This window comes from Staurois parvus, unplaced genomic scaffold (genome assembly GCF_062004578.1).
Source record: "Staurois parvus isolate SC_StPar_1 unplaced genomic scaffold, SC_StPar_1.0 ptg001032l, whole genome shotgun sequence".
NCBI lineage: Eukaryota > Metazoa > Chordata > Amphibia > Anura > Ranidae > Staurois > Staurois parvus.
This window is the reverse complement of record NW_028318828.1, coordinates 716,255-741,839: the sequence shown is the minus strand read 5'-3', so window position 1 is coordinate 741,839 and position 25,585 is coordinate 716,255. Positions and strand designations below refer to the sequence as shown.

General features: G+C 38.7%; 1 long non-coding RNA gene across 2 annotated transcripts in view; it reads right to left on the bottom strand.

Moving 5' to 3' along the window:
* Positions 1-1,413: 1,413 nt before the first annotated feature.
* The window catches only part of LOC149441051 (uncharacterized), a 162,398-nt gene continuing 138,226 nt past the window's right edge, over positions 1,414-25,585 (bottom strand). Inside the window, exons 3-6 of one of the 2 annotated variants that reach the window (XR_016307439.1) lie at positions 19,110-19,237; positions 18,893-19,016; positions 14,864-15,016; positions 1,414-5,607 (exon numbers count right to left, since the gene is read on the bottom strand). This is a non-coding gene — a long non-coding RNA (uncharacterized LOC149441051). The remainder of the gene's footprint in view (positions 5,608-14,863; positions 15,017-18,892; positions 19,017-19,109; positions 19,238-25,585) is intronic. The other variant, XR_016307438.1, reaches the window with a different exon arrangement.

Below are 25,585 nucleotides of genomic sequence, written 5' to 3'. Positions count from 1 at the left end.
TGTTATGGCTTTCTTTGCACCAACTGATATTTTGCATTTTAATTTCAGAGGTATTTAATGTTTCTCTTAAATGATTATGTTACTGCAAGCAAAGCTCAGCTTTTATTGCTTCCTCCACTGGAGTGGTTATATAACAATATATATGTGAATACCTGGAGGCTTTATGCTAAACAGGTTTTAAAGCAGGGCTTTAATGCTGCACACTGAAAATGCAAGCAATCCCTTCCAGCCAACAAAAGCAAGCCTGACAGAAGTTGCAAGTTTAACAACTGGAGAACCCCAGTTTGCCATATCGTCTCACAGTTTACAAAGTAATCTTGCTTCCTAATATATACATGTTATTTTACAATATATGCATGCAATTAGACCTAATTGTAGAAAAAAAACACCATCATACATAGTGCACATGTACTAATGGGTTAAAAAAAACTATGTTCCTTCACATTCTGCAGTAATCCTGGGTTACTGTAAATATATTGGAAAGATGATGCAGTTGCCCTGCACTCATCTGTGATCAAGTGTCTGTTGTCAGCTATTAAAAAATATGAACACAGGTTTACCTACTACATTGTACTCTGAATTCCAGCAGTGTTTCCTGCATAATGATATGTGCAACCAACAAAAGGTTTAAGAAATCTGTATCTGAGCATTTTCTTTTTGCCTTTTGGGATATTACAGTTTCAATAGTTAAAGCCGACATTGAGCTGACATTGAGAGGTGGAGTAGACCTCTATTAGTGTTGGACATTGAAAGATTGATAAGATCACTGTATAAAGCACCATTATAGTAATCACAGGAATGTAGACCTTTCAAAACTTCCATAGGCATCACAACTATTTTTTTTCTGTTATAAATCAGGACAATTATAAAGTAGACAAAACATTTGTATGTCATATCTTGCTTCTGTCTCACAGTACCCTGTAGTAAATACTGTATGTATCAATGACCACGATCAGACCTACACTAAAATAGGGGATATTCATTTTACAGGAAAAAGTAGTTTTCAAATGCAAAAATTCTGTTTTACTATTTTTTTTACCTAGAAGTTAAAAAAATTGTCAATAAACAAAAAACTACCACATGCATGTTCAGGAACATTTACTCAGTACAGTACTCAATATAACGGTATACTTTTAAGTCTCTCTTATTTAGTAAAGATTAATATTTCATGCACTGGTCCTAAGTGGTACTACAGCTAGCTACACTGTATGGAACTATACACATCTCAAAATGGAAGACATTGGTGATTTTGTTGTTCTCAGACAACTTGTAACATTTTGTCCACAAGTAGTAAACTATACAGTATTTACGCCAATATTGCACATATCCCATTATCAACCTAATATTTATGAGGGAGAAGGGGAGAGAGTAAAGTAATAAAACAACGTGATGAATAATAACAGTGACTAATACTCATATATGAAACTGGCTATAATACACACAAAAGTGATTACAGAATTGGGTTTCCATTAAATTTACACAAGTTTATAAGACAGTGTGCTTAGTTGAATAACATTTGTACATATTAAATTTTATGCTATAACAAACTGAAACTAGGAACAGACTACACACTGCAGAACATGCTTTGGCACATTTGATCATCTTTCTGTTTTGGCTTTTTTAGATAGTGGGGCAGTGGATGCTTTGCATCCTACTCGGTTAATTTCTTGGAAGTCACCAACATTCCCCTTGACCCCTTTTGCTAAATTGCAAAAAAAAAAAATAAATAAATAAAAAGATTAAGAAAACAAAACAGAAGGACAACAAAAAAACCCCACATTGTTTTCACATTATTGATGTGCTTTCTCCGCTGGACACTGCTCATTTTTATTAATTTCACATGATTTATAATCAGCATTTTCAAAAAATTTCTGTTACGTGAAACGTAAGAAAATTGATGTTAGCACATGTATAAAGTCCCATCACTTGAAATAATTCCCCTATTTATAAAAATTGTAAGGTCAGCCTTGCTTATCCATGTTTGGCCATCTCACTTTAGAACTGTAAAGCAGTGTGTTTATAGGAGAAAACCAGTGTCCCTTTTCCCCTACCACTTTCTACTGTCCCTCTACCCTATATAATATCCACCCACCTCATAGGGGTGTGCCTGGGCACACCCTAATCACCCCATGCACCATTCCTTACTGAGGCACAGCAATCGCCCTGATGCTACCATTGAAGCTGCCAGCTTCTTGTCTCTTCCAGCATGCCTGTAGCAAAGAGCTGACAGAGTTTTGGAGCACTTCCTTTAGCTCTGTGTTACAGTAGGTAGGGACAGAAGCCAGCAGGAGAAGCTGGGACTACACTAGTATGGATCTATAAACGCTGACAAGCTTTAAGATTACAAGTACCGTGCCATTCTATTCTACTGCATTTGGCTGAGGAAATGAGCACTGTGAGCGTGATTGCTCTCATGTACTTAGTGGACTTAATAGTTTTCAAAGTGACTTTGTGCTATTTGACAGACTATATTGGAGGCACTGCACTTTACTGTATGTATTTTCTCATAGCTGACTTTTAGGGCTTCTTTACACTTGTGGTTGGGGGTGTGCTGAAAACATTCAGCTGAGACACATTTTTTACTTCCCCTTCAACCAGCTCCCCCTTCAGGCTACATTGTTTCACTAGGGTGCAAATGGCAGCAGCAGGAATCTGCTAGCTAGTTGCAGCTGCCAAGCCTGCATTCTTCAAGGACATGCTGTTGTTGGCCACAACTATTTGTGGCTGTTCCAGCCACCAGTGATCACCTGCGGTGATTGCTGCCGGGCACTCTTTGTCATTGAAGTGTACAGGATTATCAGCAGCAGTTAGCTGTGTTAACATGCACTGTAATAAAATAGCATTCAAGAACAAAGTAACAGTCAGCTTTGTTTCAGGAGGAAGTCGCACAGCATCTAATAATTAATAAGACACAATGTTGAGAATTTACGCTTACATTTAGATGGAATGTTTTCAGTATTGTATCTGATACAATGACATTAAAATATACAGTCCTATCTTTGCAAGTGACATAACAGATCTGAGGATCACTTGATATATTTAGGGCATATAGTAGTTCCCCAGAACGAAAAAACGGGAAAAAGGGCAAAAGCACTTGCAGGTGTCTGTTATCACACTTTTTCCAACATGCTGAAACAAGTAATTGGAAGTCAAATTGTTGCCAAGCAGGAGAAGATAAGAAGAATATCACTGTTACTATATTGAGAGCATAGTGATAAAAATAAAAATGGGCATCTGTGGCTAGCCCGAGTCTAACTTTAACCAGACTAACAATTAGGAATAGGTAGCTGCTTCACATTTAACACACATTATCCACGAATTCAAACACTTTTGCAGCAGATCAAGTAATCATATTATTGCACTGACCTACTGCTGACCGGCTGTCCTTAAATTTTTATTATTTTACAGTCTGTTGCAAAGAACAGTGTATAGTGTGTGGTAAGTTTAAAGTGTCCCATATATACTTTATTTACAGTAACCATTTTAAGCATCATGTGCAATAATTAGACAACTATAAAGTATGTTAAAGTGCACTTCCAGTCTTTGGAAGTGATCATTGTTGCATAAAAAGGTTTTCCAAAAAGTTTAAAACTTTGAGATCCAATAGTTATTTTTTTATGTAGAAAATGTAAACTAATTTTCACCCATTAAACAAAATAGGGAACAAATCATGCCATGTCTTCCAGCAGCATGTGACTCATTGAATGATAGGTGTCCACCTCACTGCCCATTCTTGATAAGCCATTAGATGCAGTAGACAGCATGATTTTTTTTTTAGTATCAACAAAATTGACTGTGCTGCAAAAGAGGGCCACATGCTACCACAATTATAAGATACTTTAAATATACAGTTCAGTATAAAAATGTATTTAAAAATAAATATATACAATTATGTGTGCAAGCTACAATTAAGCACAGAAGACTGTTGAGGTCAGAGGCCCCACTACCCACTACCCACATAAAACACATTATGATATCTATGATACAATGTGAATAATTTGCACAGCAAAAAAAAAATACACAAAAATACTAATAAAATTCCTACTCAATCCTGCTTTGTTAACCTATGAAGAGTATACTTGCATTAACATAACATGTACGTTGAGGTTACAATTGTTGAAATTATATACCTCAGCACATGTGGTTTTTCAGATTTCTTAATGATCATAACTGTTTTACAAGAGCATTCCATGGATATTTACTTCATTTCCTTATACATGTAAAGATGATAAATGCTGTAAAGTAAATTCACATTTTCAATAAAATAAACTGGTGTTGATTAATAATCAGTTTCTACAAATTATTACAGCGTTTATAAGCAACAGAAGCTGTTAACTCTAAATACATAAAATAAACAATCGAAATAGTTCTAGAAAACCCGGTTTTCAATAAATATTTCTCATAAGGCTCTCCAAACATATAACCTACACAGGTGAAGGTATATGGCGAGCTGGCATATTTAAAAAAAATATATATTTTTTTTTTCAATACCACATAACAAATGTTATGTTTTCTATAACAATACAGGAATACGGTGAATATGTGCTATAAGATGTACTATGTATCTATAGAATATTTTTTAGGCAAAGGTTAACCAGTAGAGTGTAAGATGAAAAAAGAAATGTTTCAATTGTAAGGTAAACTGAGAATTGAGGCTACTGACACTGTTAACTTTTCAAGGGATTTGAAACAACACAAGTTTTCACATAGGTTTTTTGCTCTTTAACAGCTTGCCTTGTTCTGTTAGTTCCTTGCAACAAAATTCATTGTAAGGTGTTTCTTTCCAGTTGCATGCATAAACAAACGTGACATTTAACTTAAGGTAATTTCACTAGAAATAAATAAGTGATCATGGCAAAAAAGCACAGCATCTTGACATATTTAATATTTGACTAACAAAAGATACATCAGAATCCTGTGTGTAAAGAATACCTGAAAATTCAACTTTGGCCCCAAGATGCTACAGTAACATACCAAAAACCAGTGTTCGTAAATCAAATTCATCCTGCCATGTTGACAATATTCCTTCAGTGACATTTATCTACCCAAATGCTGCTGCCATATTGAGTTGTACAGCAGGTTGTGACAAATCCTGCACCCTATAGGTTTTCCCCTTTCTGTAAAATAACAATGATTCCCTTAAAAAGAAAAAAAAAAAAAATCAAAAAACAAGATGTGAGGTTATGAAAATACAAAACAATTCAGAGATAATTAAGCCTCATTAGGTCAGTATGTATTACCACTAGACATTCTCTCTTTGGCCAAGGGTTTATACAGTACTGGCATCAAATTAATAGTGCAGAACATGACTCAAAGTAAACGGGATGTTCTCAGCAAATCTGCTGGCACAGTCATTCAGAAGATTACATTTCATGGCACTTTTCTTAAATCCTTATCTGAGAAGTGTATTAACAGGACCAGTGAGGCAAAGTCAAAGCACTGAGTTGTTCATATGGTATTAATTTCCATCAGACCTTTACATCCTTCCAGTAATGTCCTTCAATACACACTAGGATATGATGATGGGTACAGGTTTACATGAAATAAGTTCCAATATCCATTCAAGAACACTTTTTTTTATCTTGTTCTTTTATCATTACTACTGGCCTAAGGAAAGATAAAAAGACAAAAAGGTTAAACATATCCTCATATAAGATTTATAAAACAAACTAACTAGACAAGCAGTATCTTGCAACAGGTATTCACGTGCACTCATACTTAGCTATAAATACACTATATTGCCAAAATTATTGAGACACCTGCCTTTACATGCACATGAACTTTAGTGGCATCTCAGTCTTAGTCCGCAGGGTTCAATATTGAGTTGACCCACTCATTGCAGCTATAACAGCTTCAACTGTTCTGGGAAGGCTGCCCACAAGGTTTAGGGGTGTGTCTATGGGAATGTTTGACCATTCTTCCAGAAGTGCATTTGTGAGGTCAGGAACTGATGTCGGATGAGAAGGCCTAGTTCGCAGTCTCTGCTCTAATTCATCCCAAAGGTGTTCTAATCGGGTTGAGGTCAGGACTCCGTGCAGGCCAGCCAGTTTCCTCCATTCCAAACTCTCTCATTCATGTCTTTATGGACCTTGTTTTGTGCACTGGTGCGCAGTCATGTTGGAACAGAAAGGGGCAATCCCCAAACGGTTTCCACAAATTTGGCAGCATAAAAATGTCCAAAATGTCTTGGTATGCGGACGCCTTAAGAGTTACCTTCACTGAAACTTAGGGGCCAAGCCCAACCTCTGAAGAACAACCACACGCCATAATCCTCCCTCCACCAAACTTTACACTTGGCACAATGCAGTCAGGCACGTACTGTTCTCCTGGCAACTGCCAAACCCAGACTTGTATATCAGATTGCCAGAGAAAGAAGCGCGATTCATCACTCCAGAGAACACGTCTCCACTGCTCTGGTGTCCAGTGGCAGTGTGCTTTACACCACTGCATCTGAGGCTTTGCATTGCACTGGGTGATGTAAGGCTTGGATGCAGATGTTCGGCCATAGAATCCCGAGTCTGAAGGCCACTCGAAGTTTGGAGGTCTCAATCCAATGATTTGGTGGGCTGGTCCAATACTTTTGACAATATAGTGTGAGTAAATAAAAGGAAAAATACTCATGTACTACCTATTAATGTGCTAATAAATGGTGGTGATTATTAGTCTAATAAGCAAACCAAAATAATAAACAAAAATTACAATTAAAAAAATGTATGTACAGTTGTGTTCAAAATAATAGCAATGTGTTGAAAAAAGTGAATACAGCTCAAAATCCTTCTAATAGCTTTAATTTCCATACACACAAATGCATTGGGAACACTACACATTCTATTCCAAATCAAAAAGTGAAGAAAAATATATCAAATTTGTGTTGTTCCTCTAAACAAATTGAAGAAAAGTGAATATTAGACTGTTCAAAAAAATAGCAGTGTTTGTATTCTTCTTTACAAACTCAAACATTCACTATATAAACTGAAAAATGTTTGAAGATTTTGCTCTCCTTTGAATCACTTAATATTTAGTTGTGTAACCACAGTTTCTGAGAACTGCTGTACATCTGTGTTGCATGGAGTCAACCAACTTCTGGCACCTGTGAACAGGTATTCCAGCCCAGGATGATTGGACTACATTCCACAGTTCTTCTCTATTTCTTGGTTTTGCCTCAGAAACTGCATTTTTGATGCCACCCCACAGGTTTGCTATTGGATTAAGATCCAGGGATTGGGCTGGCCACTCCATAACGTCAATCGTGTTGGTCTGGAACCAAGGTGTTGACCGTTTACTGGTGTGTTTGTGGTCGTGGTCTTGTTGGAACACCCATTTCAAGGGCATTTCCTCTTCAGCATAAGGCAGCATGACCTCTTCAAGTATTCTGATGTATTCAAACTGATCCATGATTCCTGGTATGCGATAAAGAGGCCCAACACTGCAGTATGAGAAACATCCCCATATCATGATGCTTGCGCAACCATGCTTCAATGTGGCTTGAATTCAGTGTTTGGGGGTCGTCTGACAAACTGTCTCCGGCCACTAGACTCAAAAAGAATAATCTTACTTTCATCAGTCCACAAAATGTTGCGCCATTTCTCTTTAGGCCAGTCAATGGGCTCTTTGGCAAATTGTAACCTCTTCAGCACATGTCTTTTTTTCAACAGTGGGACTTTGCGGGGGCTTCTTGCAGATAGCTTGGCTTCACATAGGCGTCTTCTAATTGTAACAGTACTCACAGGTAACTTTAGACCTTCTTTGATCTTCCTGGAGCTGATTGTTGGCTGAGTCCTTGCCATTTTGGCTATTCTTCTATCCATTCGAATGGTAGTTTTTCGCTTACTTCCACGTCTTTCAGGTTTTGGTTGCCATTTTAAAGCATTTGCGATCATTTTAGCTGAGCAGCCTATCATTTTCTGCACTTCTTTATATGTTTTCCCCTCTCCAATCAACTTTTTAATCAAGGTACGCTGTTCTTCTGAACAATGTCTGGAACAACCCATTTTCCTCAAAATGTCGGAGAAAAATGCACTGTAACCAGCATGTACAACATTTGCTGCCTTCCTTCCTTAAATAAGGGCAATATATGCCATCTGTCTTTCAAAGAATGAATGACCTCACTAATAGAACTCCACACTATTATTTTGAACATGCCCCTTTCAATTAGTGATTCAATTACACAGAATCAGCAGCATGCATGTCATGACTGTTGGGTCTGTTGGATTTCTATTACTCTACTACACCTGCTAGTAAATTATTTGCCATGTAGAAATATAATTTCTACCAAAAACAGCGATTGATTAGGCTAGTGATGTCTGACTATTATTTTGAACACAACTGTGTATATGTATATATATATATATATATATATATATATTTATTCTCTCGTCTAATGAAAGCAAGATTGAACTGCTTGGCCTCAATTCTAAATGTTATGTCTGGAGGAAACCAGGCATTACTCATCACCTGCCCAATACCATCCAAACAGTGAAGCATGATGGTATTTTTCAGCAGCAGGGACTGGGAGACTGGTCAGGGTTGAGGGAAAGCTGAATGGATCAAAGCACATATGAAAACCTCTTTCACAGCACTCAGGACCTCAGACTGGGCTGAAGATTTACTTTCCAACATGACACTGATCCTAAGCACACAGCCAAGACAACACGTGAGTGGCTTAGGGACAACTCTGTCCTAGAGTGACCCAGCCAAAGCCCAGACTTGAACCTTTAATGATCATAACTGCTTTACAAGAGCATTCCATGGATATTTACTTCATTTCCTTATACATGTATATAAGATGATAAATGCTGTAAAGTAAATTCACATTTTCAATAAAATAAACTGGTGTTGATTAATAATCAGTTTCTACAAACAGCTATAGAGACACCTGAAAACGGCTGTCCACCTTCAGTCCCCATCCAATCTGACTGAGCTTTAGAGGATTTTCTAAGAAGAATGGCAGAAAATCCTCTAATCCAGGTGTGCAAAGATTGTCACATCAAACCCAAAAATACTTGAGGCTTTAATTGCTGCCAAAGGTGCTTCAACAAGGTACCGAATTGTAAAATTCTGTTTTCACTTAGTCATTATGGGGTACGGAGCATAGATTATTGAGAAAAAAAAATATTTTAAACACCTGTAGTATCAGGTTGCAAAATAACAAAACTGAAATAAAAATGAATGCACTGTGAGATATATATATATATATATATATATATTTTTAAATATCATATATACATACGCATACACACACACACCCACCCACACAAAAGTCAGCCATAACATTATGATCGCTGACAGGTAAAGTGAATAAGATAATTTCTTTATAACGGCACCTGAAATTGGGTGGGATACATTAGGCAGCAAGTGAACATGTTGTCCCTAACGTTGATGTTCTGAAAGCAGGAAAAATGAGCAAGCATAGGGATTTGAGTAACCTTGACAAGGGCCAAATTGTAATGACTAGGGGAATGGGTCAGAGCAACTCATATTCTCAGTCAGTTCTTATCAAAAGTGGTCCAACGAAGGAAAAATGGTGAATTGGTGACAGGGGCATGGGCGGCCAAGGTTCAATGATGCATCAACATGTAAGAAAAGCTGGCCTGTGTAGTCTGATCCAATAGCAAAGCTACTGTAGATCAAATTGCTGAAAAAGTTAATGCTGGTTCTGACAGAAAGGTTTCAGAACAAACAGTGCATAGCAGTTTGTTCTGTAGAGGGCTGCGTAACTGCAAAATGGTCTGCGTGCTCATGCTGACCCATATCAACAGCTAAAAGCATCTACAACGGGCATGTGAGCATTAGAAATGGACCACAGAGCAATGGAAGGTGGCCTGGTCTGATGAATTCTAAAAATGGTTTGAAGAACAGAACAAGTTTGAGGTGTTGACTTGGTCTCCAAATTCTCCAGATCTCAATTCAATTGAGCATCTGTGAGATGTGCTGGAAAAACAAGTCTGATCCATGGAGGCCCCATCTTGCAACTTACAGAACTTAACCATTTCCATACCGGACACTTTTACACCCTTCCCTCCCAGGCCATTTTTCAGGTTTCAGCGCTCTCACACTTTGAATGACAATTGCGCGGTCATACAACATTGTACCCAAACTAAAATTTTATAATTTTCTTCACACAACTAGAGCTTTCTTTTGGTGCTATTTAATCACCGCCGGGGTTTTTATTTTTTGCTAAAATGAAAAAAAAAACCCCGAAAATTTTGAAAAAAAAAACAAAACACGTTTTTCTTTGTTTCTGTTATAAAAGTTTGCAAATAAATAATTGTTCTTCATAAATTTAGGCCAAGATGTATTCTACTACATGTCTTTGGTGAAAATAACCCAAATTAGGATGTTTTTTAGTTTGTAGGAAAGTTATAGAGTTCACAAACTATGGTATAGATCGGAATATTGATCAATCCTTAAGTACTGACAGCCAATCTAATTTCTTGAGGTCCAAGAATGTCAGAACAGTACAGATATCCCCCAAATGACCCCTTTTTTGCAAAGCAGACAGTCCGACGTACTTCATAAGAGGCATGGCGAGTTTTTTGAAGTTGTATTTTTTTTGTCATAATTTTTCGGAAAATTAAAAAAATTATTTTCACCATTTTATTTTTACATACTGTCACCAGTGCAGTACAGCGTCATCATATAACTGGCATGGCGGTGATCAGGGACACTGACTGGTGACAGTATGAAAAAAATATATATATTTTTTTTATTTTTTTAAATTTTATTTATTATTTTTAATTTTTTATTACATTTTTTTCTTTTTTTTAAGATTTTTTTTCATATTTCACTATGTCCAAAGTAGTACAATGTTACCATAGTAACATTGTACTACTTTGGGGAAGTGATCATTTTTTTTTTTTTTCTTGTGTAAGTTTTGCTTATAGCAAAGAATTACTTTGCTATAAGCAAGCATTTACCTGAATGACATCGATTCATTCAGGGTTTTTTTTTTGTTTGTGCTTAGCTGTGATTTGGCCACAGCTAATCACATGACATGTGCATGTGATCGTTGTGACCATTCACAGCTAGACACTGGTATACAATAGATGGCATTAATGAAGCCATCCATTGTATACAACTGTCATGTGACCTGCTGTGATTGGTCACAACAGGTCACATGGTACCGACAATGGGGGCCGGTACTCAGATCTGTCATAGGCTGTGTCCGAGGTACACGGCCGGTGACAGATCGCGCCGCTGCGCAGCTCTGCAAGTGCGAAAACTTCGCATGCCCAGGAGGACGCCATATGGCGTCCACCCAAAAATCTACAGCATTTTGCCGGCCGCCAAACGGCTATTGGCCGGGCGGCTATTGGTTAAAGGACCTGCTACTGACGGATTGGTGCCAGATAACACAGTGTACCTTCCGATGTCTAGTGGAGTACATGCCTCAAAGGGTTATGGTGGGTGGTCATAGTGTTATGGCTGATCAGTAAAGAGATATACAGTATGTGAAATATATAATGTCCAGTAGTTTCAAATGCACACAAATCCAAGAGAAACCGCCACAAGAATCTAATCAAAGCATGAAGTACATATAATCCAAAAGATAAAGTGGCACGCACAGGGCTTGAAAGGTGAAGACCTAGTGATAATAAAGTTTTATTTTGATGATGAGGCACAATCTCATCTTCCTCAGGCAGATGAGCTTGTGCTTTGTCAAAATAAAAATTCATCACTGTTTTAGCCCTGTTAAGTTATACCTTAAAGCAGAGCTCCAGTCAAACCAAAAAAAAATAAATAAATGTTAGCAACTACAAAAACTGTAGCAGCTGACTATTAAAAAGTTAAAGTAGCGCTTCGCCTTGTGAATGGTCCCATAGTCATGGCCAGTGGTAGACTATATTGCGCCCTAGGCAAGACCAGGTAAATACCCCCCCAAAAAATGTAAAATTAAAATAAAAACAGTAGAAAATATTAAATCAATAAAACATGAAACTGCTAAATTTCTTTTAATTTGCAAGAATACAGTTGTGTTCAAAATAATAGCAGTCAGACATCACTAACCTAATCGATCACTGTTTTTGGTAGAAATGATATTTCTACATGGCAAATAATTTACTAGCAGGAATAGTAGAGTAATAGAAATCCAAAAGACCCAACAGTCATGACATGCATGCTGCTGATTCTGTGTAATTGAATCACTAATTGAAAGGGGCATGTTCAAAATAATAGCAGTGTGGAGTTCTATTAGTGAGGTCATTCATTCTTTGAAAAACAGGTGGCAATTATTGCCTTTATTTGAGGAAGGAAGGCAGTAAATGTTGTACATGCTGGTTACAGTGCATTTCTCTCTGAAATTCTGAGGAAAATGGGTCGTTCCAGACATTGTTCAGAAGAACAGCGTACCTTGATTAAAAAGTTGATTGGAGAGGGGAAAACATATAAAGAGGTGCAGAAAATGATAGGCTGCTCAGCTAAAATGATCGCAAATGCTTTAAAATGGCAACCAAAACCTGAAAGACGTGGAAGAAAGCGAAAAACTACCATTCGAATGGATAGAAGAATAGCCAAAATGGCAAGGACTCAGCCAACAATCAGCTCCAGGAAGATCAAAGAAGGTCTAAAGTTACCTGTGAGTACTGTTACAATTAGAAGACGCCTATGTGAAGCCAAGCTATCTGCAAGAAGCCCCCGCAAAGTCCCACTGTTGAAAAAAAGACATGTGCTGAAGAGGTTACAATTTGCCAAAGAGCACATTGACTGGCCTAAAGAGAAATGGCGCAACATTTGGTAGACTGATGAAAGTAAGATTATTCTTTTTGAGTCTAGTGGCCGGAGACAGTTTGTCAGACGACCCCCAAACACTGAATTCAAGCCACAGTACACTGTGACAGTGAAGCATGGTTGCGCAAGCATCATGGTATGGGGATGCTTCTCATACTACGGTGTTGGGTCTATTAATCGCATACCAGGGATCATGGATCAGTTTGAATACATCAGAATACTTGAAGAGGTCATGCTGCCTTATGCTGAAGAGGAAATGCCCTTGAAATGGGTGTTCCAACAAGACAACGACCCCAAACACACCAGTAAATGTGCAACATCTTGGTTCCAGACCAACATGATTGATGTTATGGAGTGGCCAGCCCAATCCCCGGATCTTAATCCAACCGAAAACTTGTAGGGTAACATCAAAAATGCAGTTTCTGAGGCAAAACCAAGAAATAGAGAAGAACTGTGAAATGTAGTCCAATCATCCTGGGCTAGAATACCTGTTCACAGGTGCCAGAAGTTGGTTGACTCCATGCAACACAGATGTACAGCAGTTCTCAGAAACAGTGGTCATACAACTAAATATTAATTAAGTGATTCAAAGGAAAGCAAAATCTTCAAACATTTTTCAGTTTATATAGTGAATGTTTGAGTTTGTAAATTAGCCATTTGAATTAGCCTTTGAAGAGACGATATCCTCTTATATACTTGCAGCTTTGTGACTTCAGCTGATTGGGGATTTGAGCGTATTGATCTTACATACATTACATTCTTAGGAATAACTTACTTAAATCTGTCCAAACAAGGGTCTAGTAAACATCCAAGTATGATAAAGTTCGAACCATGAAATCATAAATTATAATATAATAAATAATTATAAAAATAATAACATAATAATAATAAATTTAATTCAATAATGTAATCAAATCAAAAACACTGAAATTTGAAATAGGAGAAAAAAGTTCGCACATCATTGAGCTCAGTTGCAAAATCGTTTTCAGTGTCTGATGATGAATTTCCCCATGAATCACTATCGCTCAATTCTGCAAGTGATTCTAATTTCTAGCTCGTCTAAAACCGCTTTTGACGTAAAGGAACGCTTTTTGGATGCCTTGAACGTTCTCAAGTTTTAAAGCAGAAAGTATTTTTATTCCCAGACCTTATATAATTTATAAATATAAGGGTCCCAACACTGAACCTTGGGGTACACCACTAACAACCCTAGACCAATCAAAGTATGACTCATTAACCACTACTCTCTGAAAACAATCTTTTAGCCTGTGGTCTTAGTCTTGTGTCTTGTCTTGGTCTTAGTATGTGGTCTTTTATTAAACTCTCCAGTATCTTCCCAACTATACATGTTAAACTAACAGGTCTATAATTACTTGGTAAAGATTTTGATCCCTTTTTAAATATTGGCACCACATTGGCCTTACACCAGTCCAGTGGTACTATGCCAGTAATTAAAGAGTCCCTAAAAATGAGAAACAATGGCTTTGAAATGACAGAGCTCAATTCTTTAAGGATCCGTGGGTGTATGCCATCCGGTCCAGGTGCTTTATTCACCTTTATTCTGTCTAAATATTTTTGGATCATATCAATTGTAAGCTAATGTGGATCATCTAGAGCTGTATCAATGCCATGTCTATTATAGACAAGAGCTACCCCATGTTCCTTTGTATACACAGAGCTGAAGAAGGTATTTAATAAATTTGCCTTCTCTTTGTCCCCAGTCACCCACTCTAGATTATTTTGTAAAGGGCCTACATGTTCGGACCGGACCTTTTTACTATTAATATATTTGAAGAATTTTTTGGGGTTGGTCCTGCTATCTTTTGTTAATTTTCAATTGTTGCGGCCTTGATTTCCTGTTTACATATTCTATTCTTTGTAATGTTTAAATGATGATAATGTTCCTTCATTTTTATATTTTATAGAAGCTCTTTTTTATTATTTATAGCTTTTTTAACTTTGGCTGTAAGCCACATAGGTTTGATTTTCAGCCATAACTCCAGTCAATTTCCAGGTAGTTAAAATCCCCCATTATTACCACTGTCCCAGCCCTTGCAGCCCTTTCGATCTGTGCAAGGAGCGGATTCTCTACCTCCTCATTAACAATGGGTGGCCTATAACAAACTTCAACGATTACCTTTGTAGTATGCACCCCCATGTGCAGTTCCACGCATAATGCTTCAGCCTCCTCACACTCTCCATCAACTAGGTCCTCCTCTTTCACACTCGTTCTGAGATCACTTCTCACATAAAGACAGGCACCATCACCTTTCTTTTTTACCCGGTCTCTCTGAAAGAGAACATGGCCAGGAATATTAATGGCATAGTCGTGAAGAATGAAGCTAAGATTCAGCAATACCAATTAAATCATAGTTCTCTTCATGTACCAACGCTTCCAACTTACCTATTTTGCTAGGCAGACTTCTGGCATTGGTGAACAAACACTTTAATCTATTGACACCTTGTGCACACGTATTTTGCATAATTTTTTTATTTTCATACAAATGGTACCAATTCCGATGGTTGTTTGTAACATGGGAACCTTCTCATCATCTGCCATAGCCCTCCCCCCATCTTTCCCCATTCCACCCACCAATAAGGACTGACCCCTTTCTGATCTGTCTACCCTATTATAATTTAATTTTCCCTCCCCCTCGATCCTAGTTTAAATACTCCTCCAGCCGTCCCATAAACCTCTCCCCCAGCACAGCAGACTCCCTTCCATTTAGGTGCAAACCATATCTAGCATACAGGTTGCACCCCAATAAAAAGTCAACACAGTGCTTTAGGAACCCAAATTCTACCCTCTTACACCAGGTCCTTAGCCATACATTTAGTTCTCTAATTTCCCCCTGTCTTTCCTGTGTTGTGAATGGCACAGGTAATATTTCGGAGAATATCACCTCGGAGGTCCTTCCCTTCAACTTGCAGCCTAGTTATTTAAATTGATTCTTAAGGAGCCTCCACTTTCCATGTATTCTGTCATTGGTTCCAAAATGGACCAAGACAGTTGGGTCATGCCCAGCCCCTCCCAGTAATTTATCAACCCGGTCCACCACATGCCGAACCCTGGCACCAAGGAGACAGCAAAACCATTTGGTTGAGGTGATCCTGGCAACAAATCATTCTATCAGTCCTTCTGATTATAGAATTCCCTATTACTACCAACTGTCCAGGCCTTCCTGCACTACCCACACCACCCCTCCCAGATGGTCTGCTCTCCCGACTGCCACCCCTGAGCTTGCTACCCCCATATCTTCACCCAACTTGGCAAATTTTGTTTGGGTGCTCAAACCCAGGGCTGGACTTCCTTTAATGTGAGCCCCTATCACTCCCTCTCGCTACAGTAACCTATTTCCCTACCTGATAATCCTGAATAGCCCTCCACTCTCCACATCAATCCCATTAGCTACCTGCTCAGACAGCAGAAGACCCCTTTCAAGGTTGTCAGTTCTGCCCAGTGTTGCAACTTGCTCCTCCCAATCTCTAACGTGAGCTTTCAGGAGGACAACCAGCTCACATCTGTTGCAGCGGTATCCATCCTGGAGGTGTTGCTCCATAGTTGCATACATGCTGCACACTGTACAAAACCTTCAACCCTGCTAGCACTCATTATCCCAGTTACAATATTTTTACTAACAGGAAAACTAAATAATATCAATAAACAGTTTTAAATTGTCATACAAATATATCATTTAAATCAAACCTTATATTTGTTGGCAATGACATGGTATGGTGTATTTCTGTCAGTCACAGGCTGTGTCACGCCCCTCCAGTCTGTGTCATAGAATAAGAGGGAGGTGAAGCCTCCATCAATCCAAATGTAATATCCCACCCACACTGTGTTTCGCTGGATAGTGGGCATAAAGGAGGAGGGAGGGAGTAATCTGTCATTTACCACTGTGTATATTTATGACTCTATATTCACATGAGCTGCTCAGATGTGATAGAGAGAAAATGCTCAATGAAGAATACACTGAAAACTAACCATGTGCACTAGCTGTCAACACTGCTCTAACAAATCCCCAACTGCAGTGGGGACACGGACAGAGGGGGGAGACAGAGAACATCAGGATGAACCAGGTTTTTTGCAGAATACAGAAAATGAATTCCATAGTGCCTGAGTGAGAAAGGCATGTAATACAACATTTATTGATATATATGCAGAGGGTGCAGCTCTGGGGGATCATAGATAATGCATAAAACAAACATCAATGAATAAAGTGCTATAATGCTTAAAACCAGTGTCTCAATGTGCACAATTAATGTAGTATATAGCATACTATGGTGCAAAATACAATAAAGTGCAACAGATATAGTCCACACATAAGTCACTGTGTCGTGACTAATTGATAATGTTGTGAATGCCCAGTCCACAATATCCCAGTGGGTTGAGTGCTGAGAGAATCGCAGAGATCTCTATAGTAAATTCAAAAGGTGGCGATATCCAAACCAATAATAGACTGCGCACTCACCAGATGCACAATCAATATGCGCATGTAAGAGATAACCCCTCTTAAGGTTTAAGATCCAGGATTCCCTCTAGAGTGTGGTCTGGTCTGTTCCCGTACTCTGCTCACTCATTCATTAAGCATGGCTCTGTCCTCCTTAAACATGACTCTGTGGTGGTAGGAAGCTCACAAGGAGCCCCAGAAAGAAAGGAGGCCCAATAGCGTGATACTGCTTAAAAATATTTGTTTATTCCATTCAGCAAGCATAAGAGTAAAAAATTACTGACCAGATAATCCAAAAGAAGATGGCAGCCGGGACCCATGTGGTGCCGGCGGCGGCGTGACATCTTTGCACTGTAGCTCCTTCTGACGCGTTTTATACACCCCCACGTATTCATAGGGGGTATGCATGATCTTAAACCTTAAGAGGGGTTATCTCTTACATGCGCATATTGATTGTGCATCTGGTGAGTGCGCAGTCTATTATTGGTTTGGATATTATTGGTTTGGACCACCTTTTGAATTTACTATAGAGATCTCTTCGATTCTCTCAGCACTCAACCCACTGGGATATTGTGGACTGGGCACTCACAACCATTATCAATTAGTCACGACACAGTGACTTATGTGTGGACTATATCTGTTGCACTTTATTGTATTTTGCACCATAGCATGCTATATACTACATTAATTGTGCCCATTGAGACACTGGTTTAAAGCATTCCAGCACTTTATTCATTGATGTTTGTTTTATGCATTATTTATTATCCCCCAGTGCTGCACCCTCTGCATATATATTTTATCTGAGGTTGTTTGGTACCTTTTGGTGTACAGCAGCTATAATGACATTTAGCGCTCACTTACCCATTACCTGAACATTTATTGATAGTTTTTAATAATATGGGTTTAATGACACTTTAATCAATGCATTATTTATATAATAATATGTATATGCTTATTATATGCTTTGCTTGTGAAATAATGTTTATACTTATGCTGCAAGTTGTCCACCACAGATAAGTGTAAGACAACCGACTACAATTATATCAAAATTGCTGATTACTTTGGTCCTGTGCAGACGCTGTACTACTCAAATCCTGGAATTGTTTAAATACAATTTAAAATGCTAAGTCATGTGGTCAGTGATTGCATATTGCATGTTATTGTACATAAACATATTTTTATTCCAAGCGTAGAGAGTGGTCTATGCATAATTTTAGAAACAATACTATCAATAAGCACTTACGGTTTTTATGATCTTATGTGTATGATCTCAAGTACTGAAATTAAAGTCCCATTCATTTATCCCAATATATAGATTTAATAAATATACAATAAATAGTTCCTAAATGATCTGTGGAGTCTGAAATTCATCTTATTCTAATTGTCAATCCAATTCATTTTCAAAACCATAACAATTTATTTTAAAAGCTGATGAATTGCCTATATCAAGCACACTGCTATGTGGGTACAAAAAACACAAATACACCTACATGTTCCTTCCACAAATTCTCTCTTATTTTCTGATTATTTATAAAAAAACACCACAGAAATTGCACTCTTTTGAAACATTTCATGGTTTGGGAATTTTTATGGTTCATGTCTAAAAACAACCAATAATGCAACTACAACAGCATTATATATGTATAACTACAGTAATGCACAGAAAAAAAGGTAGATAAAGATAAAGCAGTGCTAAATATAAATATACAGACCTGTGATGCAAATTTTGAAAGAAGGTAATCAGAATAATTGTCAGTCACTGGACATGACAGGCAGTATTTCTGTCCAACTTGCTTTGTACCACTAATACAAAGACAACAATGCTCCACGAGAAGCCTGTAGCAAGAAAAAGCCAGTATATCTGCATTTACAGTGTTAACCTCTGCAGTGGGCAGGAGCCGACAGCTTTGTGTTGGGATGATGGATTACCTGGGAGCAGCACTGTTTCATTATGGTCTAATAGACTTCTCTGTAGAAAGGCCGGTCTTTCTTTCCCTTTTCTTCATTTAAAAAATTCAGAAAGACGCTCTTCTGTAGCTATCCATGCTCAGCAACTTCTGTGGAAAGGACACTGTGTATTAATCCCTGACAGTAAAAATACACAAAAACACACACACTCTACCTTAAACCAGTAAGGAACACAGTGATCAAAAGCAAATGGATAGCATTTATGCAAAATACCACCTATAGATCTAAACATCAACTATTGAAGAGAGGGTGATCCTGGCAATTACAAACAAAAATCAATGGAAATTAAATGACACAGTTACCCCAATTTAAAACCAGATGCATGGCTACTATAACTCAGAAGTAGTCCTTTGCAGAATGGAGAGCAGGCCAGGGAACTCCAGGTACATTTAAAGATTAAAAAGGAAAAAAAAAGTGTGTGTGGTATTAAAAACAGTAGGATTTATTAAATAAAAACACTCAAAGCTAGTGCTCCCACAAATGTGGTTATCTACTGTTAAATGTAACAGTGCAACGGGATCAAGCTGTAGAGTAAGTTTGCAGAGTCCCAAGCAACTCTGACCAGGGAAAACAAGGGGAGTCATGTGTAATAAAGGCTGGAAGTCTTGTAGGGAACCAACGCTGACTGCCGTCAGAAAAAGCTACGCCCACTGATAATGTCACACCTGAGGCTAGATGCCATACACAGACACATTTCTGGGGAACCCCCCTATCATCAGCCTACCTTGGAAGGGCTACGTGTGTGTATGTATATATATATATATATATATATATATATACATATATACACACAGTGGGGATTGAAAGTTTGGGAACCACAGCTAAAAATTTGTATTAATGTGCATAAAGAAGCCAAGGAAAGATGGAAAAATCTTCAAAAGGCATCAAATTACAGATTAGATATTCTTATAATATGTCAACAAAAATTTGATTTTATTTCCATCATTTACACTTTCAAAATAACAGAAAACAAAAAAATGGCGTCTGCAAAAGTTTGGGCACCCTGCAGAGTTAATATCTTGTACTGCCCCCTTTGGCAAGTATCACAGCTTGTAGACGCTTTTTGTAGCCAGCCAAGAGTCTTTCAATTCTTGTTTGAGGTATCTTTGCCCATTCTTCCTTACAAAAGTCTTCCAGTTCTTTGAGATTTCTGGGCTGTCTGTCACGCACTGCTCTTTTAAGGTCTATCCATAGATTTTCAATTATGTTGAGGTCAGGAGATTGTGAAGGCCATGGCAAAACCTTCAGTTTACGCCTCTTGATGTAATCCCTCATGGATTTCGAGGTGTGTTTAGGATCATTATCCATTTGTAGAAGCCATCCTCTCTTTAACTTCAGCTTTTTCACAGATGGCATCAAGTTACCATCCAAAATTTGCTGAAATTTTATTGAATCCATTTTTCCTTCTACTCGTGAGATGTTCCCTGTGCCACTGGCTGCAACACAACCCCAAAGCATGATTGATCCAACCCCATGCTTAACAGTTGGACAGAGGTTCTTTTCATTAAATTCTGTGCCCCTTCTTCTCCAAACGTACCTTTGCTCATTCCGGCCAAAAAGTTAAATTTTAACCTCATTGGTCCACAGAACTTGTTTCCAAAATGCATCAGGCTTGTCTATATGTTCATTTGCAAAGTTCAAACGATGATTTTTGTGGTGAGGACGTAGAAGAGGTTTTCTTCTGATGACTCTTCCATGAAGACCATATTTGTACAAGTATCTCTTTATAGTGGAATAGTGTACCACATCTCCAGTGTCTGCCAGATCTTTCTGGAGGGATCATGCAGTCAAACGTGGGTTTTGAATTGTTTTTCTCACAATCCTGCGAGCTGTTCTGTCTGATCTTTTTCTTGGTCTTCCAGATCTTGCTTTAACTTCCAATGTTCCTGATGACTGCCATTTCTTAATTACATTCTGAACAGAGGATATTGACATCTGAAAACGCTTTGCTGTCTTCTTATAGCCTTCTCCAGCTTTGTGAGCGTCAACTATTTTCAGTTTTAGTTTTCTAGACAACTGCTTAGAAGAACCCATGGTGCTGATTGTTGGGGCAAGGTCAGATGAGTCTGGGCATTTAAAACCTTTGAGATTGACATCACCTGGTCTTCCCAGACAATGATTGAGAACAATCCATGACACTGGCAGGTCTCAGCTTTGCAAAGGGGGCAGTGCATGCTATAAATTCTGCAGGGTGCCCAAACTTTTGCAGACGCCATTTTTTTCTTTTCTGTTATTTTGAAAGTGTAAATGATGGAAATAAAATCTAACTTTTGTTGACATATTATAAGAATGTCTAATCTGTAATTTGATGCCTTTTGGAGATTTTTCCATCTTTCCTTGGCTTCTTTATGCACATTAATACAAATTTTTAGCTGGGGTGCCCAAACTTTCGATCCCCACTGTATATATATATATATATATATATATAAAAATAATATTATATATGGGCTGGTAAGTGCACAGTGTATTAGCAATACCTGATAGCTCAAGCTTAGATAATAGCTGCAGAGTGACTATTGGAAGGGGGCAAATCTTTATAAAATTAATAGATATGGAGGCATGGCTTGACCATCATGGCGTGAAGATGCTCAAGCGCGGAGTTCCTGCTTCACCTCGGGCAAAACCTACCACAGCAGCAGTCTCCTGACTCTTCACCTGCCCGAATCATGCCACCTAAGTTGGCACCTCCTCTCAGCCTCCCAGCGGCAGCGGCTCCAGGCTAGCGGGCTTCAATCCTTCTTCACCCTGCTGGCTCCCAGATAGCAGCTAAGATGGTGTCCAACCACGAGGCTTCCCGACGCTCCTCTCCAGCACACAGTGTAGGCTCCCCAGTGTAGGCATCCTGCAGTTTGTGTGTCTGTATGAATCCTATCAATCTCAGTTTCGTTGGGGGCAGAGTCACCTAGGAGTTGGTGGAACAGGCCCTCGCACCGTAGGTAATAAATTGGGTCGACGAGTTGCCTCAGACAGCCCATGGATCTGGATATTCTGCCTCCTGTCTCTGTTCTTACAGTCATCAAGTTAGTCTAATAAAGAATTGAGGCCATCCTCATAGGTTGTGGTAGTTTTTAAATAAAATTACCGCCTTTTTTTTTTCTTCACTATACAGTAGTTCAGAAATTCAGCTGTCACTTTCCCCTTCCAGCTAAAAGAGTTTCTTTTAGTTTATTTCCCCGAGTTAAAATAAACGTTTCCTTTCAGTTTCTTAAAAGATACAAAGTTTCCTGTAACTCAGGGGAAAGTGACAGCTAATGTTGTGAGCTATAGTGAAGAAAAGAAAAAAAAAAAAAAAAAAGACGGCAATTGCATTTAAAAATCAGCAATGACATACACTTCGTATTGCAAAAAAAATTTGTAAACCGAGGCATTATTTTCAATGGATTTTCATTCGTAAACTGAAAATTAGGTTAACCGAGGCATTTTTAAACTGAGGTATTACTGTATGTTGTTTTCCATTTGTAGTGGCACCTTTTGCCGCACTCATAAATCTTCTGAGGAAGCCAGAACTGCACAGACTTCATAGCCGCATGGAAACTTTGTGGTGGTTTTATTTTTTATACTGTGAAGTGGTGTATTAATATGTTTGTAATAAAATGTCTATTTTTAGTATATATTTTTGAGTAATATTTTTGGCACCTCAAAAATCCCTTTTTCTTCTTCTTACAAAAAAATATGCATTAGGTTGGCCCTCCAGTGAAGGATTTCTACTCTAAGTTCACAGTAGGGGGGTAACCCCCAGTGGGAGGCTTACGCCTTCCTTCTGTGGTTGCCCTTCCCTTAGGCGGTCCATCCCCCTTTTTTTGGACCTTCTTGTTTAACCTTTGTTTTTTCTGTTTTTTTTTTTTCCTCGTATATGTTTTTTCTCTTGTACATGAAGGGGTCTTAGCCAATCTGTGTCTGGTTGCTTGCCCAAATGGGCTAATGCTTTTGATCTGGTGGGGTTCTCTGTTATTTATGCTTTGTGTGTTGGTCCCTCATTGTATTGTCAACATGGCTACCAAGATGAAAATTATGTCCTATATTGTTAGGAAACTTTGCTTTCCCCTGGAGAGAAGAGAATTTGTCAGGAACTGTGCCACCTGATATTTTTTTCTGCAGGAAACGCACTTCACTGCCAACTCTATGTCCCGCATGCCCCTCACGACCTTTGACCATTGTATGTCTCCTATCTCTAAGGCTCAAGGGGTTTTGATAGCTCCATATGGAAGTCATGCCCCTTCTCCTTATTGTCTATCCAAACTGATCCAGAGGGACAGTTACCTTTTCCTTAAGCGTTTGATCGATGGTCATAAATAAACTTTTGCTACAATTTATGCCCTGAATTCCCGTACAGTGAATTCCTTTCTATAACCCTTAAGAAATTAATGGATTTTAAAAAAGGTATGATTCTGGGGGATGATTTTAATATTACTCTTGATCCTCGCCTGGGCACCTCTCCAGGTAAAATGGCTCTATCATATCGAGCACTCAAACATATTAAACAACTATTCCATGCTCTCCATTTGGTGGACAGCTGGCAGATGGTGCATGTCCAAGATCAGGACTACAGTTACTATTCATTGACATTTGATAAGTACTCCTGTCTTAATCTCCTTTTTATAGACCAATTTTGCTTAGGCAATGTCCTTTCCTTTTCTATCGAGTCTATTACGAGCTCTGATCATTCCCCAGTCACATTTACACTTTGCCCCCCCTGGTGCACACCAGAGTCTGGAGACTTATGCAGGCCATAGCCGGGACGTTTATCAGCCGAATTTTCGTCCGAATGAAAAATCAGCCGATATTCACACCGTTAGTGGGCAATGTCGTCGGCCGATTTTCGCGGTTCTTCTTATTTCTTTTTATCGGTCATGCTGGAAAATCTACTAAAAACTTTCGTAAGCATTGGTGGCAGCAACAACCGATTTTTCGTTTATCGACAATTTGGCCGATAAATGTCCCGTCTATGGCCTGCATTAACGAGAATCTCCTTGATGACCCAGCTGTCTTCAAGTCCATTTCTTACTCTTTGCCCTTGGAAGCTATCCTGGCACATTTTACAGTCTTGCCGAAACCAAGCAAAGACCCACAGAGGTGCGCCAATTATAAGCCCAGTTTTCTGCTGAATGCTAACAAATTACTAGCCAAGATTTTGGCAGTGTGCCTCCAGGACCATGTTAGGGCCTTAGTTCATCCAGACCAGACTGCCTTTATAGTGGGTCATGAGGCCAGAGACAATACTATTCAGGCCTTACATATCCTACACTGGGCCCAACATGGTCCTGTATGTGCGCCTTGTACTATCGATGGACACAGAGAAAATGTTTGTGTGAATTACACATATATGAAGGAACTGCTACAAGGACTTGGGGAGAGGATGCAGGGTTGGATTTTTGGCCCTTAACACCATGTAAAGGGGAACGGCATTCTCTCTGACTCTTTATTCATATTGGGACTAGGCAGAAATGCCCATTATCCCCAATGCTGTTTGCCTAGTGTCAGTGCCTTTCCTCAGGTGAGTCTGGAGCCATGCAGACATTTGGAGGATCATAGTTACATAGTTAGTCTAGCTGAAAAAAGACAAAAGTCCATCCAGTTCAAGCATTAATCAATTAATTAATTTAAAAAAAAAAAGTTATAATCCTATACAAACAGTTAATCCAGAGGAAGGCAAAAAACCCAGCAAAGCATGATCCAATTTGCTACTGCAGGGTAATAAATTCCTTCCTGATCCCCTGAGAGGCAATTGGATATTCCCTGAATCAACTTTACCTATAAATGTTAGTATCCAGTTATATTCTGTGTATCCAAGAAAGAATTCAGGCCTTTTTTAAAGCAATCCACTGAGCTGGCCAGAACCAACTATTGAGGGAGTCTATTCCACATTTTCACAGCTCTCACTGTGAAGAAACCTTTCCATGTTTGGAGAATACATTTCTTTTCCTCCAGATGTTAAGAGTGCCCCCTTGTCCTCTGTGATGACCTCAGGGTGAATAGCTCTACACGGAGTTCTCTATATGAACCACTGATGTATTTATATACATCATATCCCCCCCCCGTAATCTCCTCTTCTCAAGAGAGAATAAATTCAGTTCCTCTAATCTTTCCTCATAGTTGAGCTCTTCCGTGCCTCTTATCAGTTTGGTTGCCCTTCTCTGTACTTTCTCCAGTTCCCCAATGTTCTTTTTGTGAATTGGTGCCGAAAACTGAACTGCATGTGTCAGATTAGGTAATAATAATGATTTGTACAGGGGTATATACCCTATACCTCTTAATACAAGAGAGGATTTTGCTTGCTTTAGAAACCGCAGTTTGGCATTGCATGCCATTATTAAGCTTGTGATCTACCAGAACCCTCAGATCCTTCTTGACCAGTGACTCCCCCAGTTCTACTCCCCCTAGTATGTATGATGCATGCATATTCTTAGCCCCCAAGTGCATAACCTTACATTTATCAA